We start from the raw sequence: 18,313 nt of genomic DNA, 5'->3' as shown, positions 1-18,313 counted from the left end.
AAAACTAATATATTTGATATAATTGCTAAGCGACGCAAGTCATTTATTTTATTTTAAATATACACGGTTAATGATAAATGTGTTGGCTCACCACATCACATTGCCTACGACCATACCACGTTGAGTACACCCCATCTCGTCCGATCTGGGAAGTTAAGCAACGTCGGGCCCGGTTAGTACTTGGATGGGTGACCGCCTGGGAATACCGGGTGTCGTAGGCATTTTATAAGTTTTATAGCATATTAGAAAGTACTTTATGTAGAAGTCATTTTTTATCAAAATTTTTGAAAACTAATATATTTGATATAATTGCTAAGCGACGCAAGTCATTTATTTTATTTTAAATATACACGGTTAATGATAAATGTGTTGGCTCACCACATCACATTGCTTACGACCATACCACGTTGAGTACACCCCATCTTGTCCGATCTGGGAAGTTAAGCAACGTCGGGCCCGGTTAGTACTTGGATGGGTGACCGCCTGGGAATACCGGGTGTCGTAGGCATTTTATAAGTTTTATAGCATATTAGAAAGTACTTTATGTAGAAGTCATTTTTTATCAAAATTTTTGAAAATTAATATATTTGATATAACTTCTAAGGGACGCAAGTCATTTATTTTATTTTAAATATACACGGTTAATGATAAATGTGTTGGCTCACCACATCACATTGCCTACGACCATACCACGTTGAGTACACCCCATCTCGTCCGATCTGGGAAGTTAAGCAACGTCGGGCCCGGTTAGTACTTGGATGGGTGACCGCTTGGGAATACCGGGTGTCGTAGGCATTTTATAAGTTTTATAGCATATTAGAAAGTACTTTATGTAGAAGTCATTTTTTATCAAAATTTTTGAAAACTAATATATTTGATATAATTGCTAAGCGACGCAAGTCATTTATTTTATTTTAAATATACACGATTAATGATAAATGTGTTGGCTCACCACATCACATTGCTTACGACCATACCACGTTGAGTACACCCCATCTCGTCCGATCTGGGAAGTTAAGCAACGTCGGGCCCGGTTAGTACTTGGATGGGTGACCGCCTGGGAATACCGGGTGTCGTAGGCATTTTATAAGTTTTATAGCATATTAGAAAGTACTTTATGTAGAAGTCATTTTTTATCAAAATTTTTGAAAATTAATATATTTGATATAACTGCTAAGGGACGCAAGTCATTTATTTTATTTTAAATATACACGGTTAATGATAAATGTGTTGGCTCACCACTTCACATTGCCTACGACCATACCACGTTGAGTACACCCCATCTCGTCCGATCTAGGAAGTTAAGCAACGTCGGGCCCGGTTAGTACTTGGATGGGTGACCGCCTGGGAATACCGGGTGTCGTAGGCATTTTATAAGTTTTATAGCATATTAGAAAGTACTTTATGTAGAAGTCATTTTTTATCAAAATTTTTGAAAATTAATATATTTGATATAACTTCTAAAGGACGCAAGTCATTTATTTTATTTTAAATATACACGGTTAATGATAAATGTGTTGGCTCACCACATCACATTGCCTACGACCATACCACGTTGAGTACACCCCATCTCGTCCGATCTGGGAAGTTAAGCAACGTCGGTCCCGGTTAGTACTTGGATGGGTGACCGCCTGGGAATACCGGGTGTCGTAGGCATTTTATAAGTTTTATAGCATATTAGAAAGTACTTTATGTAGAAGTCATTTTTTATCAAAATTTTTGAAAACTAATATATTTGATATAACTTCTAAAGGACGCAAGTCATTTATTTTATTTTAAATATACACGGTTAATGATAAATGTGTTGGCTCACCACATCACATTGCCTACGACCATACCACGTTCAGTACACCCCATCTCGTCCGATCTGGGAAGTTAAGCAACGTCGGGCCCGGTTAGTACTTGGATGGGTGACCGCCTGGGAATACCGGGTGTCGTAGGCATTTTATAAGTTTTTTAGCATATTAGAAAGTACCTTATGTAGAAGTCATTTTTTATCAAAATTTTTGAAAATTAATATATTTGATATAACTGCTAAGGGACGCAAGTCATTTATTTTATTTTAAATATACACGGTTAATGATAAATGTGTTGGCTCACCACTTCACATTGCCTACGACCATACCACGTTGAGTACACCCCATCTCGTCCGATCTGGGAAGTTAAGCAACGTCGGGCCCGGTTAGTACTTGGATGGGTGACCGCCTGGGAATACCGGGTGTCGTAGGCATTTTATAAGTTTTATAGCATATTAGAAAGTACTTTATGTAGAAGTCATTTTTTATCAAAATTTTTGAAAATTAATATATTTGATATAACTTCTAAAGGACGCAAGTCATTTATTTTATTTTAAATTTACACGGTTAATGATAAATGTGTTGGCTCACCACATCACATTGCCTACGACCATACCACGTTGAGTACACCCCATCTCGTCCGATCTGGGAAGTTAAGCAACGTCGGGCCCGGTTAGTACTTGGATGGGTGACCGCCTGGGAATACCGGGTGTCGTAGGCATTTTATAAGTTTTATAGCATATTAGAAAGTACTTTATGTAGAAGTCATTTTTTATCAAAATTTTTGAAAACTAATATATTTGATATAATTGCTAAGCGACGCAAGTCATTTATTTTATTTTAAATATACACGGTTAATGATAAATGTGTTGGCTCACCACATCACATTGCCTACGACCATACCACGTTGAGTACACCCCATCTCGTCCGATCTGGGAAGTTAAGCAACGTCGGGCCCGGTTAGTACTTGGATGGGTGACCGCCTGGGAATACCGGGTGTCGTAGGCATTTTATAAGTTTTTTAGCATATTAGAAAGTACCTTATGTAGAAGTCATTTTTTATCAAAATTTTTGAAAATTAATATATTTGATATAACTGCTAAGCGACGCAAGTCATTTATTTTATTTTAAATATACACGGTTAATGATAAATGTGTTGGCTCACCACATCACATTGCCTACGACCATACCACGTTGAGTACACCCCATCTCGTCCGATCTGGGAAGTTAAGCAACGTCGGGCCCGGTTAGTACTTGGATGGGTGACCGCCTGGGAATACCGGGTGTCGTAGGCATTTTATAAGTTTTTTAGCATATTAGAAAGTACTTTATGTAGAAGTCATTTTTTATCAAAATTTTTGAAAACTAATATATTTGATATAATTGCTAAGCGACGCAAGTCATTTATTTTATTTTAAATATACACGGTTAATGATAAATGTGTTGGCTCACCACATCACATTGCCTACGACCATACCACGTTGAGTACACCCCATCTCGTCCGATCTGGGAAGTTAAGCAACGTCGGGCCCGGTTAGTACTTGGATGGGTGACCGCCTGGGAATACCGGGTGTCGTAGGCATTTTATAAGTTTTATAGCATATTAGAAAGTACTTTATGTAGAAGTCATTTTTTATCAAAATTTTTGAAAACTAATATATTTGATATAACTTCTAAAGGACGCAAGTCATTTATTTTATTTTAAATATACACGGTTAATGATAAATGTGTTGGCTCACCACATCACATTGCCTACGACCATACCACGTTCAGTACACCCCATCTCGTCCGATCTGGGAAGTTAAGCAACGTCGGGCCCGGTTAGTACTTGGATGGGTGACCGCCTGGGAATACCGGGTGTCGTAGGCATTTTATAAGTTTTATAGCATATTAGAAAGTACTTTATGTAGAAGTCATTTTTTATCAAAATTTTTGAAAACTAATATATTTGATATAATTGCTAAGCAACGCAAGTCATTTATTTTATTTTAAATATACACGGTTAATGATAAATGTGTTGGCTCACCACATCACATTGCCTACGACCATACCACGTTGAGTACACCCCATCTCGTCCGATCTGGGAAGTTAAGCAACGTCGGGCCCGGTTAGTACTTGGATGGGTGACCGCCTGGGAATACCGGGTGTCGTAGGCATTTTATAAGTTTTTTAGCATATTAGAAAGTACCTTATGTAGAAGTCATTTTTTATCAAAATTTTTGAAAATTAATATATTTGATATAACTGCTAAGCGACGCAAGTCATTTATTTTATTTTAAATATACACGGTTAATGATAAATGTGTTGGCTCACCACATCACATTGCCTACGACCATACCACGTTGAGTACACCCCATCTCGTCCGATCTGGGAAGTTAAGCAACGTCGGGCCCGGTTAGTACTTGGATGGGTGACCGCCTGGGAATACCGGGTGTCGTAGGCATTTTATAAGTTTTTTAGCATATTAGAAAGTACCTTATGTAGAAGTCATTTTTTATCAAAATTTTTGAAAATTAATATATTTGATATAACTGCTAAGCGACGCAAGTCATTTATTTTATTTTAAATATACACGGTTAATGATAAATGTGTTGGCTCACCACATCACATTGCCTACGACCATACCACGTTGAGTACACCCCATCTCGTCCGATCTGGGAAGTTAAGCAACGTCGGGCCCGGTTAGTACTTGGATGGGTGACCGCCTGGGAATACCGGGTGTCGTAGGCATTTTATAAGTTTTTTAGCATATTAGAAAGTACTTTATGTAGAAGTCATTTTTTATCAAAATTTTTGAAAACTAATATATTTGATATAATTGCTAAGCGACGCAAGTCATTTATTTTATTTTAAATATACACGGTTAATGATAAATGTGTTGGCTCACCACATCACATTGCCTACGACCATACCACGTTGAGTACACCCCATCTCGTCCGATCTGGGAAGTTAAGCAACGTCGGGCCCGGTTAGTACTTGGATGGGTGACCGCCTGGGAATACCGGGTGTCGTAGGCATTTTATAAGTTTTATAGCATATTAGAAAGTACTTTATGTAGAAGTCATTTTTTATCAAAATTTTTGAAAACTAATATATTTGATATAACTTCTAAAGGACGCAAGTCATTTATTTTATTTTAAATATACACGGTTAATGATAAATGTGTTGGCTCACCACATCACATTGCCTACGACCATACCACGTTCAGTACACCCCATCTCGTCCGATCTGGGAAGTTAAGCAACGTCGGGCCCGGTTAGTACTTGGATGGGTGACCGCCTGGGAATACCGGGTGTCGTAGGCATTTTATAAGTTTTATAGCATATTAGAAAGTACTTTATGTAGAAGTCATTTTTTATCAAAATTTTTGAAAACTAATATATTTGATATAATTGCTAAGCGACGCAAGTCATTTATTTTATTTTAAATATACACGGTTAATGATAAATGTGTTGGCTCACCACATCACATTGCTTACGACCATACCACGTTGAGTACACCCCATCTTGTCCGATCTGGGAAGTTAAGCAACGTCGGGCCCGGTTAGTACTTGGATGGGTGACCGCCTGGGAATACCGGGTGTCGTAGGCATTTTATAAGTTTTTTAGCATATTAGAAAGTACTTTATGTAGAAGTCATTTTTTATCAAAATTTTTGAAAACTAATATATTTGATATAATTGCTAAGCGACGCAAGTCATTTATTTTATTTTAAATATACACGGTTAATGATAAATGTGTTGGCTCACCACATCACATTGCCTACGACCATACCACGTTGAGTACACCCCATCTCGTCCGATCTGGGAAGTTAAGCAACGTCGGGCCCGGTTAGTACTTGGATGGGTGACCGCCTGGGAATACCGGGTGTCGTAGGCATTTTATAAGTTTTATAGCATATTAGAAAGTACTTTATGTAGAAGTCATTTTTTATCAAAATTTTTGAAAACTAATATATTTGATATAACTTCTAAAGGACGCAAGTCATTTATTTTATTTTAAATATACACGGTTAATGATAAATGTGTTGGCTCACCACATCACATTGCCTACGACCATACCACGTTCAGTACACCCCATCTCGTCCGATCTGGGAAGTTAAGCAACGTCGGGCCCGGTTAGTACTTGGATGGGTGACCGCCTGGGAATACCGGGTGTCGTAGGCATTTTATAAGTTTTATAGCATATTAGAAAGTACTTTATGTAGAAGTCATTTTTTATCAAAATTTTTGAAAACTAATATATTTGATATAATTGCTAAGCGACGCAAGTCATTTATTTTATTTTAAATATACACGGTTAATGATAAATGTGTTGGCTCACCACATCACATTGCTTACGACCATACCACGTTGAGTACACCCCATCTTGTCCGATCTGGGAAGTTAAGCAACGTCGGGCCCGGTTAGTACTTGGATGGGTGACCGCCTGGGAATACCGGGTGTCGTAGGCATTTTATAAGTTTTATAGCATATTAGAAAGTACTTTATGTAGAAGTCATTTTTTATCAAAATTTTTGAAAATTAATATATTTGATATAACTTCTAAGGGACGCAAGTCATTTATTTTATTTTAAATATACACGGTTAATGATAAATGTGTTGGCTCACCACATCACATTGCCTACGACCATACCACGTTGAGTACACCCCATCTCGTCCGATCTGGGAAGTTAAGCAACGTCGGGCCCGGTTAGTACTTGGATGGGTGTCCGCTTGGGAATACCGGGTGTCGTAGGCATTTTATAAGTTTTATAGCATATTAGAAAGTACTTTATGTAGAAGTCATTTTTTATCAAAATTTTTGAAAACTAATATATTTGATATAATTGCTAAGCGACGCAAGTCATTTATTTTATTTTAAATATACACGATTAATGATAAATGTGTTGGCTCACCACTTCACATTGCTTACGACCATACCACGTTGAGTACACCCCATCTCGTCCGATCTGGGAAGTTAAGCAACGTCGGGCCCGGTTAGTACTTGGATGGGTGACCGCCTGGGAATACCGGGTGTCGTAGGCATTTTATAAGTTTTATAGCATATTAGAAAGTACTTTATGTAGAAGTCATTTTTTATCAAAATTTTTGAAAATTAATATATTTGATATAACTGCTAAGGGACGCAAGTCATTTATTTTATTTTAAATATACACGGTTAATGATAAATGTGTTGGCTCACCACTTCACATTGCCTACGACCATACCACGTTGAGTACACCCCATCTCGTCCGATCTGGGAAGTTAAGCAACGTCGGGCCCGGTTAGTACTTGGATGGGTGACCGCCTGGGAATACCGGGTGTCGTAGGCATTTTATAAGTTTTATAGCATATTAGAAAGTACTTTATGTAGAAGTCATTTTTTATCAAAATTTTTGAAAATTAATATATTTGATATAACTTCTAAAGGACGCAAGTCATTTATTTTATTTTAAATATACACGGTTAATGATAAATGTGTTGGCTCACCACATCACATTGCCTACGACCATACCACGTTGAGTACACCCCATCTCGTCCGATCTGGGAAGTTAAGCAACGTCGGGCCCGGTTAGTACTTGGATGGGTGACCGCCTGGGAATACCGGGTGTCGTAGGCATTTTATAAGTTTTATAGCATATTAGAAAGTACTTTATGTAGAAGTCATTTTTTATCAAAATTTTTGAAAACTAATATATTTGATATAACTTCTAAAGGACGCAAGTCATTTATTTTATTTTAAATATACACGGTTAATGATAAATGTGTTGGCTCACCACATCACATTGCCTACGACCATACCACGTTCAGTACACCCCATCTCGTCCGATCTGGGAAGTTAAGCAACGTCGGGCCCGGTTAGTACTTGGATGGGTGACCGCCTGGGAATACCGGGTGTCGTAGGCATTTTATAAGTTTTTTAGCATATTAGAAAGTACCTTATGTAGAAGTCATTTTTTATCAAAATTTTTGAAAATTAATATATTTGATATAACTGCTAAGGGACGCAAGTCATTTATTTTATTTTAAATATACACGGTTAATGATAAATGTGTTGGCTCACCACTTCACATTGCCTACGACCATACCACGTTGAGTACACCCCATCTCGTCCGATCTGGGAAGTTAAGCAACGTCGGGCCCGGTTAGTACTTGGATGGGTGACCGCCTGGGAATACCGGGTGTCGTAGGCATTTTATAAGTTTTATAGCATATTAGAAAGTACTTTATGTAGAAGTCATTTTTTATCAAAATTTTTGAAAATTAATATATTTGATATAACTTCTAAAGGACGCAAGTCATTTATTTTATTTTAAATTTACACGGTTAATGATAAATGTGTTGGCTCACCACATCACATTGCCTACGACCATACCACGTTGAGTACACCCCATCTCGTCCGATCTGGGAAGTTAAGCAACGTCGGGCCCGGTTAGTACTTGGATGGGTGACCGCCTGGGAATACCGGGTGTCGTAGGCATTTTATAAGTTTTATAGCATATTAGAAAGTACCTTATGTAGAAGTCATTTTTTATCAAAATTTTTGAAAATTAATATATTTGATATAACTGCTAAGGGACGCAAGTCATTTATTTTATTTTAAATATACACGGTTAATGATAAATGTGTTGGCTCACCACATCACATTGCCTACGACCATACCACGTTGAGTACACCCCATCTCGTCCGATCTGGGAAGTTAAGCAACGTCGGGCCCGGTTAGTACTTGGATGGGTGACCGCTTGGGAATACCGGGTGTCGTAGGCATTTTATAAGTTTTTTAGCGTATTAGAAAGTACCTTATGTAGAAGTCATTTTTTATCAAAATTTTTGAAAATTAATATATTTGATATAACTGCTAAGGGACGCAAGTCATTTATTTTATTTTAAATATACACGGTTAATGATAAATGTGTTGGCTCACCACATCACATTGCCTACGACCATACCACGTTGAGTACACCCCATCTCGTCCGATCTGGGAAGTTAAGCAACGTCGGGCCCGGTTAGTACTTGGATGGGTGACCGCTTGGGAATACCGGGTGTCGTAGGCATTTTATAAGTTTTATAGCATATTAGAAAGTACTTTATGTAGAAGTCATTTTTTATCAAAATTTTTGAAAATTAATATATTTGATATAACTTCTAAGGGACGCAAGTCATTTATTTTATTTTAAATATACACGGTTAATGATAAATGTGTTGGCTCACCACATCACATTGCCTACGACCATACCACGTTGAGTACACCCCATCTCGTCCGATCTGGGAAGTTAAGCAACGTCGGGCCCGGTTAGTACTTGGATGGGTGACCGCCTGGGAATACCGGGTGTCGTAGGCATTTTATAAGTTTTATAGCATATTAGAAAGTACTTTATGTAGAAGTCATTTTTTATCAAAATTTTTGAAAATTAATATATTTGATATAACTGCTAAGGGACGCAAGTCATTTATTTTATTTTAAATATACACGGTTAATGATAAATGTGTTGGCTCACCACATCACATTGCCTACGACCATACCACGTTGAGTACACCCCATCTCGTCCGATCTGGGAAGTTAAGCAACGTCGGGCCCGGTTAGTACTTGGATGGGTGACCGCCTGGGAATACCGGGTGTCGTAGGCATTTTATAAGTTTTTTAGCATATTAGAAAGTACCTTATGTAGAAGTCATTTTTTATCAAAATTTTTGAAAATTAATATATTTGATATAACTGCTAAGGGACGCAAGTCATTTATTTTATTTTAAATATACACGGTTAATGATAAATGTGTTGGCTCACCACATCACATTGCCTACGACCATACCACGTTGAGTACACCCCATCTCGTCCGATCTGGGAAGTTAAGCAACGTCGGGCCCGGTTAGTACTTGGATGGGTGACCGCTTGGGAATACCGGGTGTCGTAGGCATTTTATAAGTTTTATAGCATATTAGAAAGTACTTTATGTAGAAGTCATTTTTTATCAAAATTTTTGAAAATTAATATATTTGATATAACTTCTAAGGGACGCAAGTCATTTATTTTATTTTAAATATACACGGTTAATGATAAATGTGTTGGCTCACCACATCACTTTGCCTACGACCATACCACGTTGAGTACACCCCATCTCGTCCGATCTGGGAAGTTAAGCCACGTCGGGCCCGGTTAGTACTTGGATGGGTGACCGCCTGGGAATACCGGGTGTCGTAGGCATTTTATAAGTTTTTTAGCATATTAGAAAGTACCTTATGTATAAGTCATTTTTATAGAAATTTTTGAAAATTAATATATTTGATATAATTGCTAGGCGACGCAAGTCATTTATTTTATTTTAAATATACACGTTTAATGATAAATGTGTTGGCACATCACATTGCCTACGACCATACCACGTTGAGTACACCCCATCTCGTCCGATCTGGGAAGTTAAGCAACGTCGGGCCCGGTTAGTACTTGGATGGGTGACCGCCTGGGAATACCGGGTGTCGTAGGCATTTTATAAGTTTTATAGCATATTAGAAAGTACTTTATGTAGAAGTCATTTTTTATCAAAATTTTTGAAAATTAATATATTTGATATAACTGCTAAGGGACGCAAGTCATTTATTTTATTTTAAATATACACGGTTAATGATAAATGTGTTGGCTCACCACATCACATTGCCTACGACCATACCACGTTGAGTACACCCCATCTCGTCCGATCTGGGAAGTTAAGCAACGTCGGGCCCGGTTAGTACTTGGATGGGTGACCGCCTGGGAATACCGGGTGTCGTAGGCATTTTATAAGTTTTTTAGCATATTAGAAAGTACCTTATGTAGAAGTCATTTTTTATCAAAATTTTTGAAAATTAATATATTTGATATAACTGCTAAGGGACGCAAGTCATTTATTTTATTTTAAATATACACGGTTAATGATAAATGTGTTGGCTCACCACATCACATTGCCTACGACCATACCACGTTGAGTACACCCCATCTCGTCCGATCTGGGAAGTTAAGCAACGTCGGGCCCGGTTAGTACTTGGATGGGTGACCGCTTGGGAATACCGGGTGTCGTAGGCATTTTATAAGTTTTATAGCATATTAGAAAGTACTTTATGTAGAAGTCATTTTTTATCAAAATTTTTGAAAATTAATATATTTGATATAACTTCTAAGGGACGCAAGTCATTTATTTTATTTTAAATATACACGGTTAATGATAAATGTGTTGGCTCACCACATCACTTTGCCTACGACCATACCACGTTGAGTACACCCCATCTCGTCCGATCTGGGAAGTTAAGCCACGTCGGGCCCGGTTAGTACTTGGATGGGTGACCGCCTGGGAATACCGGGTGTCGTAGGCATTTTATAAGTTTTTTAGCATATTAGAAAGTACCTTATGTATAAGTCATTTTTATAGAAATTTTTGAAAATTAATATATTTGATATAATTGCTAGGCGACGCAAGTCATTTATTTTATTTTAAATATACACGTTTAATGATAAATGTGTTGGCACATCACATTGCCTACGACCATACCACGTTGAGTACACCCCATCTCGTCCGATCTGGGAAGTTAAGCAACGTCGGGCCCGGTTAGTACTTGGATGGGTGACCGCCTGGGAATACCGGGTGTCGTAGGCATTTTATAAGTTTTTTAGCATATTAGAAAGTACCTTATGTAGAAGTCATTTTTTATCAAAATTTTTGAAAATTAATATATTTGATATAACTGCTAAGCGACGCAAGTCATTTATTTTATTTTAAATATACACGGTTAATGATAAATGTGTTGGCTCACCACATCAAATTGCCTACGACCATACCACGTTGAGTACACCCCATCTCGTCCGATCTGGGAAGTTAAGCAACGTCGGGCCCGGTTAGTACTTGGATGGGTGACCGCCTGGGAATACCGGGTGTCGTAGGCATTTTATAAGTTTTTTAGCATATTAGAAAGTACTTTATGTAGAAGTCATTTTTTATCAAAATTTTTGAAAACTAATATATTTGATATAATTGCTAAGCGACGCAAGTCATTTATTTTATTTTAAATATACACGGTTAATGATAAATGTGTTGGCTCACCACATCACATTGCCTACGACCATACCACGTTGAGTACACCCCATCTCGTCCGATCTGGGAAGTTAAGCAACGTCGGCCCCGGTTAGTACTTGGATGGGTGACCGCCTGGGAATACCGGGTGTCGTAGGCGTTTTATAAGTGTTTTAGCATATTAAAAAGTACTTTATGTAGAAGTCATTTTTTATCAAAATTTTTGAAAATTAATATATTTGATATAATTGCTAAGCGACGCAAGTCATTTATTTTATTTTAAATATACACGGTTAATGATAAATGTTTTGGCTCACCACATCACATACGACCTGAAATTTTTTGCCTTCCATTACTAAACCTATAAAAGTACTTTCTTGCATAATATTATCTAAAATATTTATTTTTCGTTTGCCTCCATTTCCCATAGGATCATACATTATTACTTTACATTTAATAAAATCAATTACCTAAAAATAAAATCATGTTTACGCCTATGTTTAAAAAAAATTTTTACAACAAAAGAAAAATTTTAAGTAAAATAACTTACTATTATCATCCAATGAAAATGTTGGCATATAGGCATTATGCAAGTCTTTTAAAACATTTGCATGACCTGTAACAAACTTTTTTTTAGAAAGCCAATATTAAAAAATAATTAAAAATAAAACATACAAGTGGGTTTCTTTCTGTCGTTCGAAATCGACCTTCCATAAACCACTCCGAACCATACAGCATAGAAATTGCCACCATAAATGTTGTTCATCTGAAAATTGGTGAATAGTACTTGGTTTAAAAAGTGAACAACCCAACTACGTTAATATAAAATTTTGCCCTATGCCATACCTGTTGTACCGCACTTGCACCCATGACGTAAGAAGAGTTATGATTTAAAATTAAAGTTTTATTCAAAAATATTGCTTAATGACTTTAATTAATTTTTATCTGGTAATTAAAAAATACCTCATCTCCCAAAAATTCCTGCCCACATAATTCCTTTAAATTTTTAATTTAAAATTTAGAAAGGCACAATCTATTCGGTTTACCGATGCTTTTTATACATCTCCGATATTTAATATTAATTGATATAAAAGGTTAAATATTTTTTAGAAATTTAACTAAACAAAAATGGAAGTTAAAACATCTTTTGTATGTTACATCAAGTTTATAAGGTAAGGTTACCTGTGTAGACTGGTGGGGGAAAAACTCTACTTTTAACCTTAAAAAAGCAAAAAATTTTAGAAAAGGTGGCAAAGTGTAATTGAACAGCTCAAAAGGATATTTAATAAAACTAAACCAGTTTGTTAGCCAATGTTTAAAAAAACAAATTTTATGCAACAAAGCAAGTCATCTAAATCATTAAAACCAAGAATTGTTAACCTTATTTGGGTTTCCAAATAAGTAAATAAGTTTATCTTGAGCTAAAAAAAATGAGGAAAAACAAAATAATATGTTTCTAATAAATAGTTAAAATGTTAGAAAAATAACAATCCAACAAGTAGCTCTAGCTTGAAATTTTCAACTTTTTAAAAAATATCTAACTATATCATCTTACGTGTAAATTTATTTTAAGACAATAATAATGACTGGTGGAATTTTTGGTAGCATCGCTTTTAGGAAATTTTTAATTTACAGAACACAGAATTCAAGTAAACTTGTCTTATGGATTTATTTAGAAAAATCGTAATTACAAACAGTCTAAGCAGTTCTTATACAAAATTTGAACGATTTCAAACTATTTATTAAAAAATAACTTTTACTTTGACATTCTAAATTGGTCAATTTCACAAAATGCTATAGGCTACGTGTTTTCGATTTCAAATTTGTTGATTGGTTGCTCAATGACACTTTTAAATTATTTAACATATAATTTATTTTTCTTAAGAGGTTACAGAAAGCTTTATAAGGATAACCTATACCCAGCTTGTACATCGTAGCAGACACACTCTCATGCGGAACTCAGATGATAATATGTACCTAAGTTTATATAAAAATTATTTTTCCCAAAATTCAGATAAAATTTAGTGGTTGGCTAAGCATGAAATGATATTTATTAGAATTTGTTCTTATGTTCCTTAGTTTAACGAAATAAAATGCTTTGCGACAAATGAAAATTCGATGAAACTTAATTGATTATTTTTTGACGTATCTTATGCAAATACAATAAACCCCATTTTACTGAAAAAGTTGTAATTGTTTTAAAACAAATCGAAAAAAAATTAAATTATTTTATGAGAAAACGATAAAATTAAGCACGTTATTACGAAAGCAAAGAAATATATTTAAGTCAAAGCGATTTTATTTATTTTGATATCATTAATTACCCTGTAGCAAATTGTACTTATAAAAACTACCTAAAAGCTTTTAAAGTTCTTTACTGGTTACCGAGACCGCGTAAAATGCTTTAGGTCCTGATTTTCTATTTGCAATTAACAAGTATAACCTACTTTGTATTCTGTTTGTGTTGCAAAATCATTTCCTTAAAATATTATCTTGAAAAATATGCCTTGCCTTTGTTTAAAAATGAAAGTGCGAATAGTATGATTGTGCGTTTTAATTTTTTATTTTTTTGCATATTCAAAATCTATTTTGTTGAAAGTTTAATTTAATTCGGTGCGTCGAAGACTGGTGCATAGGTGACCCACTGTCACGAGAATAGCATAATAGCGACTGCTCATTAGTAGCTAGAAATAGCAATGGCACTGCAACAATAAGTAAGTTAAGAAAAAAACGCTTACAATGTCTGCTTTTATATTGTGTTTTCATGTTAAAAATGAACATGTTATTAAGAAATCTTTCTAAATAGGACAAGCAACGCTGACAACTGCAACTAATAGAGCAAAAACATCCCACAACCAGACAGTCTATGAGTCATAAATAAATAATGAAATACCCGCTTTTCCAAACAAAACACCTAGGCAAAGGACGAATTGTATAATTAACACGAATACTAAAACTGTGTTAGAACGTCTGTTTCCTTGCTTGCAACCTCGAAATCCACACATGAAAGATGTTTTTGACCGGTTGCAGACGTTTGTGGACTCTAGAAATTGGCCTAAGGAAAAAACGATCAGCCCACCCCAGCAGTTTGCTAAAGCAGGGCTGTTTTACTTGGGTTGGTATTTTAATTTTTATTGTATAGGAAATTCTTATATACATATCGTTTTTTTTAAAGGTAACCGCGATAGGGTAAAATGTTGGTATTGCAATGGAAGTTTACAAAATTAGGAACTAAATGATGAACCATGGTTTGAACATGATAAGGTTTCCAAAGTGAGCTTCACAATTTTTCCTTAATACAAAAGTTCCTAAATAACACTTTGTTAAAATTTTATTAACGTTCGCAGATGTGAGTTTTTGTTGCAAAGAAAAGGATCGGGATTTGTTGAAACTGTAACAAGTCGATTTCCTAACCTTCAACGACCGTCGCAGAGTGCACCAAGTTTTATGAATTTTAAGTAAATATAAAATAAATGCTTTTTTACATTCAAATTCGAAATACTAAGCGTTATTTTTTTGTCTTAAATACTCTAATAAACAATCTATAACCTATTAAATACGATCTTAGTCCAACTTCAAACCTAGAAAAGAGCGGACATGTAAATAACAACGAAACAAAAATAGCAGGTCGGAGAGGCAAAACTGCTAACAGCGACATTCAAACATCACATTTGATTGAAGAAGCAAGATTAATGGGTTTTAACGTTGTGCACATTCAAAAGTATATGTAAAATCCTTTAAATTTATATAAGCGTTTGTGTTATTTTATTTAAATAATTTACTGTAAAGATCTAATATTTTTATTTAAAAGAGGTTATAAGACCAGCACACTTCCCTTCGAGAACTTCAGCGAAATGTTGGATGATTTGCTAAAAATCTCAATGTCAAGCCCGCTAGAAATTGAAACTACACTTTTCGAGACTAAACTGTAAGAACCCTTGATATCAAATGCATTTCAGGAATTGCAAAGTCTCGAAAAATCTAGGCTTTGTCGCAATTGTCATGATAAGGCTAATAGCGTTTTATTTTTACCTTTGTTTTTTCTGTTCAGAAAGAATCCATTTATTTCTGGTCCATCTCAGTTGGTTCTTAAACTGTAACAAACATAAAATCAACCTCTGTTTGTGTAGTATGTTATTTTAAAAACGTGTGCAAACCTGTTTGTTTGTTGAAGATTTCTGGGTGGTAAGTCAAGAAGAATGCCTTTGCAATATTTTCATGCATGCAGGTTCGCTGATTTTTTGATTTGGGGCATTGACAACACCAAAAGTAACCCTCACCCTTTGTAATTTTGCATAATAAGTTATTTCATTATTGAAAACTGAAAAATACTTTAGCCGGTCTGAATAACCTAAGCTAGCAAAATCACCATAAATTATTAGTGGTTCACTAATAAAACTGGCTATTTTAAATAAATTTTCATATTTTTTTAGTGATTGCTTGTTAACAAGGTTTGTGTTTGTTAACCGGCTAAAGTCATTAAGTTGAAATAATTTGTGATCAGAATAGTCCGCATATTTTGTAGCCCCAAGGTGAGGGCGTTCATTCCGCTTTTTTTAACAGGGTCTCACTTCTTCATCAGTGCATTGTGATCTCAAAGTTCGATGTTTTCTAACATAAATCGGGGCCAAAGCACCCCTGTTTGCACAAGCAACGAAAAAAATACCAGATTTCTTATGAATGCATATGGCCGGCCTTTCGGTCTGCACTATGCCATAAGTTTTTTTCCGTGTCTTCTGAAGAAAACAAGGTGTTGAAATGACCGGTTGCAATGACGACATTTAAATTCTCCATCTCCGACAACTAGTATATGTAAAACCATGAAAAATGATTTTATTAAAACAATATTTTATACATTTTATAAACTAAGTTATTTTATGTATTGACAAACTAATACTTTAACTGGGTTTTTAACATACTGTTTTCTAGTAAATAATTTTACCTTTGTCCTTTATTTTTGGATAACATTCATTGTAAAATGAATTAGTATAAATTATAATCAAGCCCTACTTTATTGTTATTTGTTATAAATGCTTATTATTAATTGAATAAATAAGGTATTTGTTATTAATAACTAAGGTTTTTATAAACATGGCAATAAAAGGGACCCACATTTATAAAAATTGTGTTCATTATTTGTTTTTTTTAGTATTACAACTTAAACAATTTATAATAAATAGTTAAGTTAAGATGTAGAACATTAAATTAAATCAAAGGTTGTTACAAAAGATACATACAAAATTTTGCATATTATAGTTTATTCTCTTTAAAAAAAAATTTATAAATATATATTAGCCTATTTACATTAAAACATTCTTTTAATCAAAGGCTTGTAAATTTCTAAGACAAAGAATGAAACTTCACAAACCTTTTGTTTTTTCACATTATTTTTTTGTAACTTTGGGTAGATTTTTTGTATCTGCATAAGAATTATAAAATTTTTAACTTCAAAGTTTGGTTGGTTACAAATAATCTGAGTCCCTTAATTAGTTATAACCAAGGGTTTACCTACCTTTTTTTACTTTATGCTTGTGTAAATGCCTAACAAAATGTGCTTTTCTTGAAAATATTGAAAGGCATTCAGAATAATGATAGTGACTTCTGCCTGCTTCACTTTTACTTGCTTGTGTAGCACACATTTTTCGGCATGACAATATTCGACCTATAAAAATAAAGTAGGTTTATGAAGCAAAAATTGCTTGTTTCAAAATTTATTATCCATTTTTAAAAATTATTTTTCTAATTTAGATAGAGAAAGTCGAAAATTTAAAAAAGTTGACAAAAGTTTTGTGTGATATATTTTACAAAAAATCTTTTTCATTATATAACAATCAAAATTTAATTGAGACTGAGTCAGAACTGCTGATTAAACCTCTGCTGTGTTTCTAAACTCAAGGTGTTTTAGTTCGATTACAAAGCGCAATAAAAAAATTAGTTCTAGTTTTTAAAGCATACAACTATATGGCGCGCAATTTTGCGGTTAATAAGGTTATTCCCCGAAAAGGAATATATATAAATGTATATAGTTTTCCACTTATAAATTTTTTTAAATGCAAAAGTAATCAAAAGCTATCTTGTTATATTAGCAGCAGTGCCTAGCGGGTGATTAATTTATTTAAAAAGGGGAAATTAAACTTCTTTAGTTTTTGAATAAAAATCGGGTTTTAAATCAAGCATTATCCCGCCTTTATCTAGTTTTTATTTAATGTGATAAAATTTATAACTTAACACCTTTAGCCACCTAAAAAAACAAATATTATTAGGAAAATTTCAGATTAAGTAAAAAAATGTTTTTTGCATTCAAAAAATGTTTTACAATTTCAAATCACTTAACTGTGTTTTTTATTAAATATTTAAGTTATGTTTTAATAAATTTATAGTTGTTCTAAATGAACTATTATTTAATATTTAAAAACGTTTTTAATTTTGCGAAAAGTCAATTCCAACAACTTTTTAACAAACGTCATATTTTACAGCAAGACTTTTACGTCAGACAT

General features: G+C 34.6%; 42 non-coding genes across 42 annotated transcripts; all 42 read left to right on the top strand.

The window, feature by feature from the left end:
• Window positions 1-102: 102 nt before the first annotated feature.
• LOC145756127 (5S ribosomal RNA) lies at window positions 103-221 on the top strand. The gene has a single exon (XR_014284265.1). It is a non-coding gene; the product is annotated as a 5S ribosomal RNA (ribosomal RNA).
• Window positions 222-389: 168 nt separating this feature from the next.
• LOC145756790 (5S ribosomal RNA) lies at window positions 390-508 on the top strand. The gene has a single exon (XR_014284890.1). It is a non-coding gene; the product is annotated as a 5S ribosomal RNA (ribosomal RNA).
• Window positions 509-676: 168 nt separating this feature from the next.
• LOC145756131 (5S ribosomal RNA) lies at window positions 677-795 on the top strand. The gene has a single exon (XR_014284268.1). It is a non-coding gene; the product is annotated as a 5S ribosomal RNA (ribosomal RNA).
• A 168-nt stretch (window positions 796-963) lies between these two features.
• Window positions 964-1,082, top strand: LOC145756237 (5S ribosomal RNA). The gene has a single exon (XR_014284367.1). It is a non-coding gene; the product is annotated as a 5S ribosomal RNA (ribosomal RNA).
• Window positions 1,083-1,250: 168 nt separating this feature from the next.
• LOC145756708 (5S ribosomal RNA) lies at window positions 1,251-1,369 on the top strand. Its single transcript, XR_014284813.1, has one exon. It is a non-coding gene; the product is annotated as a 5S ribosomal RNA (ribosomal RNA).
• Window positions 1,370-1,537: 168 nt separating this feature from the next.
• Window positions 1,538-1,656, top strand: LOC145756488 (5S ribosomal RNA). Its single transcript, XR_014284604.1, has one exon. It is a non-coding gene; the product is annotated as a 5S ribosomal RNA (ribosomal RNA).
• Window positions 1,657-1,824: 168 nt separating this feature from the next.
• On the top strand, window positions 1,825-1,943 carry LOC145756525 (5S ribosomal RNA). Its single transcript, XR_014284639.1, has one exon. It is a non-coding gene; the product is annotated as a 5S ribosomal RNA (ribosomal RNA).
• Window positions 1,944-2,111: 168 nt separating this feature from the next.
• LOC145756116 (5S ribosomal RNA) lies at window positions 2,112-2,230 on the top strand. The gene has a single exon (XR_014284254.1). It is a non-coding gene; the product is annotated as a 5S ribosomal RNA (ribosomal RNA).
• A 168-nt stretch (window positions 2,231-2,398) lies between these two features.
• Window positions 2,399-2,517, top strand: LOC145756104 (5S ribosomal RNA). Its single transcript, XR_014284243.1, has one exon. It is a non-coding gene; the product is annotated as a 5S ribosomal RNA (ribosomal RNA).
• Window positions 2,518-2,685: 168 nt separating this feature from the next.
• On the top strand, window positions 2,686-2,804 carry LOC145758542 (5S ribosomal RNA). Its single transcript, XR_014286497.1, has one exon. It is a non-coding gene; the product is annotated as a 5S ribosomal RNA (ribosomal RNA).
• Window positions 2,805-2,972: 168 nt separating this feature from the next.
• On the top strand, window positions 2,973-3,091 carry LOC145758530 (5S ribosomal RNA). The gene has a single exon (XR_014286486.1). It is a non-coding gene; the product is annotated as a 5S ribosomal RNA (ribosomal RNA).
• Window positions 3,092-3,259: 168 nt separating this feature from the next.
• On the top strand, window positions 3,260-3,378 carry LOC145758519 (5S ribosomal RNA). Its single transcript, XR_014286475.1, has one exon. It is a non-coding gene; the product is annotated as a 5S ribosomal RNA (ribosomal RNA).
• A 168-nt stretch (window positions 3,379-3,546) lies between these two features.
• On the top strand, window positions 3,547-3,665 carry LOC145756524 (5S ribosomal RNA). Its single transcript, XR_014284638.1, has one exon. It is a non-coding gene; the product is annotated as a 5S ribosomal RNA (ribosomal RNA).
• Window positions 3,666-3,833: 168 nt separating this feature from the next.
• LOC145758507 (5S ribosomal RNA) lies at window positions 3,834-3,952 on the top strand. The gene has a single exon (XR_014286464.1). It is a non-coding gene; the product is annotated as a 5S ribosomal RNA (ribosomal RNA).
• A 168-nt stretch (window positions 3,953-4,120) lies between these two features.
• On the top strand, window positions 4,121-4,239 carry LOC145758495 (5S ribosomal RNA). Its single transcript, XR_014286453.1, has one exon. It is a non-coding gene; the product is annotated as a 5S ribosomal RNA (ribosomal RNA).
• Window positions 4,240-4,407: 168 nt separating this feature from the next.
• LOC145758482 (5S ribosomal RNA) lies at window positions 4,408-4,526 on the top strand. The gene has a single exon (XR_014286441.1). It is a non-coding gene; the product is annotated as a 5S ribosomal RNA (ribosomal RNA).
• A 168-nt stretch (window positions 4,527-4,694) lies between these two features.
• Window positions 4,695-4,813, top strand: LOC145758471 (5S ribosomal RNA). Its single transcript, XR_014286430.1, has one exon. It is a non-coding gene; the product is annotated as a 5S ribosomal RNA (ribosomal RNA).
• A 168-nt stretch (window positions 4,814-4,981) lies between these two features.
• LOC145756523 (5S ribosomal RNA) lies at window positions 4,982-5,100 on the top strand. The gene has a single exon (XR_014284637.1). It is a non-coding gene; the product is annotated as a 5S ribosomal RNA (ribosomal RNA).
• A 168-nt stretch (window positions 5,101-5,268) lies between these two features.
• On the top strand, window positions 5,269-5,387 carry LOC145756789 (5S ribosomal RNA). The gene has a single exon (XR_014284889.1). It is a non-coding gene; the product is annotated as a 5S ribosomal RNA (ribosomal RNA).
• Window positions 5,388-5,555: 168 nt separating this feature from the next.
• LOC145758459 (5S ribosomal RNA) lies at window positions 5,556-5,674 on the top strand. The gene has a single exon (XR_014286419.1). It is a non-coding gene; the product is annotated as a 5S ribosomal RNA (ribosomal RNA).
• A 168-nt stretch (window positions 5,675-5,842) lies between these two features.
• On the top strand, window positions 5,843-5,961 carry LOC145756522 (5S ribosomal RNA). Its single transcript, XR_014284636.1, has one exon. It is a non-coding gene; the product is annotated as a 5S ribosomal RNA (ribosomal RNA).
• A 168-nt stretch (window positions 5,962-6,129) lies between these two features.
• Window positions 6,130-6,248, top strand: LOC145756788 (5S ribosomal RNA). Its single transcript, XR_014284888.1, has one exon. It is a non-coding gene; the product is annotated as a 5S ribosomal RNA (ribosomal RNA).
• Window positions 6,249-6,416: 168 nt separating this feature from the next.
• LOC145756438 (5S ribosomal RNA) lies at window positions 6,417-6,535 on the top strand. The gene has a single exon (XR_014284558.1). It is a non-coding gene; the product is annotated as a 5S ribosomal RNA (ribosomal RNA).
• Window positions 6,536-6,703: 168 nt separating this feature from the next.
• Window positions 6,704-6,822, top strand: LOC145756235 (5S ribosomal RNA). Its single transcript, XR_014284366.1, has one exon. It is a non-coding gene; the product is annotated as a 5S ribosomal RNA (ribosomal RNA).
• A 168-nt stretch (window positions 6,823-6,990) lies between these two features.
• LOC145758447 (5S ribosomal RNA) lies at window positions 6,991-7,109 on the top strand. The gene has a single exon (XR_014286408.1). It is a non-coding gene; the product is annotated as a 5S ribosomal RNA (ribosomal RNA).
• A 168-nt stretch (window positions 7,110-7,277) lies between these two features.
• LOC145758435 (5S ribosomal RNA) lies at window positions 7,278-7,396 on the top strand. The gene has a single exon (XR_014286397.1). It is a non-coding gene; the product is annotated as a 5S ribosomal RNA (ribosomal RNA).
• Window positions 7,397-7,564: 168 nt separating this feature from the next.
• Window positions 7,565-7,683, top strand: LOC145756521 (5S ribosomal RNA). Its single transcript, XR_014284635.1, has one exon. It is a non-coding gene; the product is annotated as a 5S ribosomal RNA (ribosomal RNA).
• A 168-nt stretch (window positions 7,684-7,851) lies between these two features.
• LOC145758424 (5S ribosomal RNA) lies at window positions 7,852-7,970 on the top strand. Its single transcript, XR_014286386.1, has one exon. It is a non-coding gene; the product is annotated as a 5S ribosomal RNA (ribosomal RNA).
• Window positions 7,971-8,138: 168 nt separating this feature from the next.
• On the top strand, window positions 8,139-8,257 carry LOC145758412 (5S ribosomal RNA). The gene has a single exon (XR_014286375.1). It is a non-coding gene; the product is annotated as a 5S ribosomal RNA (ribosomal RNA).
• Window positions 8,258-8,425: 168 nt separating this feature from the next.
• On the top strand, window positions 8,426-8,544 carry LOC145756130 (5S ribosomal RNA). Its single transcript, XR_014284267.1, has one exon. It is a non-coding gene; the product is annotated as a 5S ribosomal RNA (ribosomal RNA).
• A 168-nt stretch (window positions 8,545-8,712) lies between these two features.
• On the top strand, window positions 8,713-8,831 carry LOC145756128 (5S ribosomal RNA). The gene has a single exon (XR_014284266.1). It is a non-coding gene; the product is annotated as a 5S ribosomal RNA (ribosomal RNA).
• A 168-nt stretch (window positions 8,832-8,999) lies between these two features.
• On the top strand, window positions 9,000-9,118 carry LOC145758400 (5S ribosomal RNA). The gene has a single exon (XR_014286364.1). It is a non-coding gene; the product is annotated as a 5S ribosomal RNA (ribosomal RNA).
• A 168-nt stretch (window positions 9,119-9,286) lies between these two features.
• Window positions 9,287-9,405, top strand: LOC145758387 (5S ribosomal RNA). Its single transcript, XR_014286353.1, has one exon. It is a non-coding gene; the product is annotated as a 5S ribosomal RNA (ribosomal RNA).
• Window positions 9,406-9,573: 168 nt separating this feature from the next.
• Window positions 9,574-9,692, top strand: LOC145756126 (5S ribosomal RNA). The gene has a single exon (XR_014284264.1). It is a non-coding gene; the product is annotated as a 5S ribosomal RNA (ribosomal RNA).
• A 168-nt stretch (window positions 9,693-9,860) lies between these two features.
• On the top strand, window positions 9,861-9,979 carry LOC145756501 (5S ribosomal RNA). Its single transcript, XR_014284616.1, has one exon. It is a non-coding gene; the product is annotated as a 5S ribosomal RNA (ribosomal RNA).
• A 162-nt stretch (window positions 9,980-10,141) lies between these two features.
• LOC145758375 (5S ribosomal RNA) lies at window positions 10,142-10,260 on the top strand. Its single transcript, XR_014286342.1, has one exon. It is a non-coding gene; the product is annotated as a 5S ribosomal RNA (ribosomal RNA).
• Window positions 10,261-10,428: 168 nt separating this feature from the next.
• Window positions 10,429-10,547, top strand: LOC145758362 (5S ribosomal RNA). Its single transcript, XR_014286330.1, has one exon. It is a non-coding gene; the product is annotated as a 5S ribosomal RNA (ribosomal RNA).
• Window positions 10,548-10,715: 168 nt separating this feature from the next.
• Window positions 10,716-10,834, top strand: LOC145756125 (5S ribosomal RNA). Its single transcript, XR_014284263.1, has one exon. It is a non-coding gene; the product is annotated as a 5S ribosomal RNA (ribosomal RNA).
• Window positions 10,835-11,002: 168 nt separating this feature from the next.
• LOC145756500 (5S ribosomal RNA) lies at window positions 11,003-11,121 on the top strand. Its single transcript, XR_014284615.1, has one exon. It is a non-coding gene; the product is annotated as a 5S ribosomal RNA (ribosomal RNA).
• A 162-nt stretch (window positions 11,122-11,283) lies between these two features.
• On the top strand, window positions 11,284-11,402 carry LOC145758351 (5S ribosomal RNA). The gene has a single exon (XR_014286319.1). It is a non-coding gene; the product is annotated as a 5S ribosomal RNA (ribosomal RNA).
• A 168-nt stretch (window positions 11,403-11,570) lies between these two features.
• On the top strand, window positions 11,571-11,689 carry LOC145758339 (5S ribosomal RNA). The gene has a single exon (XR_014286308.1). It is a non-coding gene; the product is annotated as a 5S ribosomal RNA (ribosomal RNA).
• Window positions 11,690-11,857: 168 nt separating this feature from the next.
• LOC145756677 (5S ribosomal RNA) lies at window positions 11,858-11,976 on the top strand. The gene has a single exon (XR_014284783.1). It is a non-coding gene; the product is annotated as a 5S ribosomal RNA (ribosomal RNA).
• Window positions 11,977-18,313: the final 6,337 nt, after the last annotated feature.

The sequence above is a fragment of the Corella eumyota genome, chromosome 6, assembly GCF_963082875.1.
Source record: "Corella eumyota chromosome 6, kaCorEumy4.1, whole genome shotgun sequence".
Lineage (NCBI taxonomy): Eukaryota > Metazoa > Chordata > Ascidiacea > Phlebobranchia > Corellidae > Corella > Corella eumyota.
Note: the sequence above shows the minus strand (reverse complement) of the source record. Positions and strands in the feature narration are given on the sequence as shown.